General features: G+C 34.1%; 1 non-coding gene across 1 annotated transcript; it reads right to left on the minus strand.

Annotated features, from left to right (window-relative positions):
- Positions 1–764: 764 nt before the first annotated feature.
- On the minus strand, positions 765–867 carry Gm23625. The gene has a single exon (XR_003956667.1). It is a non-coding gene; the product is annotated as a U6 spliceosomal RNA (small nuclear RNA).
- Positions 868–1,342: the final 475 nt, after the last annotated feature.

The raw sequence follows: 1,342 nt of genomic DNA on the forward strand, positions 1-1,342 counted from the left end.
TACATATATTCATCCCTGAATATTTGTGACTTTATTAAATCACCTCTAAATGGCTTCATTTCTCTTTCCTTTTTCATAAAATGATATGTCATCTTAGAACTCAATTCTACTGTACCTTTCTATACAAAGCAAGTCACAGTCATCTTAGATGACAAGGATCACTTACATTTACTTCATGATACTTGAGACTACAGTGGTATATTACTAAATATTTGGCATATGCTAACATGCATGATAGAGTTCTCTGCTCTTTGACTGCCAATGCAACAATAGTTCACCCCTGCTCCCAATGGCATGCTTTCTCTGTCATGGTGGACTGTGGTCCCCTGGAAATATGTCTATGGGATACATGATAATGGGGACAAAATATCTCAGCAGAGAATAATGTTGCCTTTCAAAAGGTAGAAAATAACACCAGTGAAATGGTCACAACCCTCTTTGATACCACAAGGGTAGAAGTGTTGACTCGCTATGTAGACACTCTTAAGCAAGCCAGTCTTGTCTTGAATCCTGCTACATTACTACATCCTTCACTGGGGAGGTATTAAGCAGTCAAAAGATAGTCCAAACAGCAAATAATCAGCGTCTGTATGTGAACCTTATATATCTCCAAAAGGTCACTTGGTAGACGCTATTGATTATGTCAAGAGTAATATCCATTAGATAATTTTTGCACACCTGCAAAGAGGAGAAATAGAATTATGAAAAGTTTCTGAAGACACAATTTTCTTTTTACCATCATTTGTATTTTTTTAACAATTCAAAGAAGAAATATGGAATTCATGAATTTGTATATCATCCTTACTCAAGGACCATGCTAATCTTCTCTGTGTTGTTCCAATTTTAGTATATATGCTACCAAAGCAAACACAAAACAGTTTCAATTCATGGCTAAAAAGCATGCTTTGTAGTTATAAATATTCAATATATGAATGACACATTTGGTAATGTGATCACATACTTTGCATGTAATATGGTCAAGGAAAGATTAGCTGTATATACATATGTGTCATGGAGTGGTTTTTAGAGAAAATGAAGATGACAAACTTATTTCTCACTAAAGTGATGTATTTGTTTCAGTACAAAATAGTTATTTTATCTATTATATACTTAAAACATATACAGAAAGGAAGTCTCTACTTAGCATCTTATTTTCATGAAGAAGTTTACACCTTGAGATAGATATGGAATTTGTTATGCAAGCAAGAAAAGAAAAATGTGAATGAATGAAAAAGTATAAGATGGTCAACTGCAAAAGGACTTCTCACATTATGCAAGAAGAGCCAACTTCATTTGCCAAGTCAGGAGATCAAGGTTATAGAGCATAAAGGAGTGTGGAGAG

The sequence above is a fragment of the Mus musculus genome, chromosome 6 (assembly GCF_000001635.26).
Source record: "Mus musculus strain C57BL/6J chromosome 6, GRCm38.p6 C57BL/6J".
Classification (NCBI taxonomy): Eukaryota; Metazoa; Chordata; class Mammalia; order Rodentia; family Muridae; genus Mus; species Mus musculus.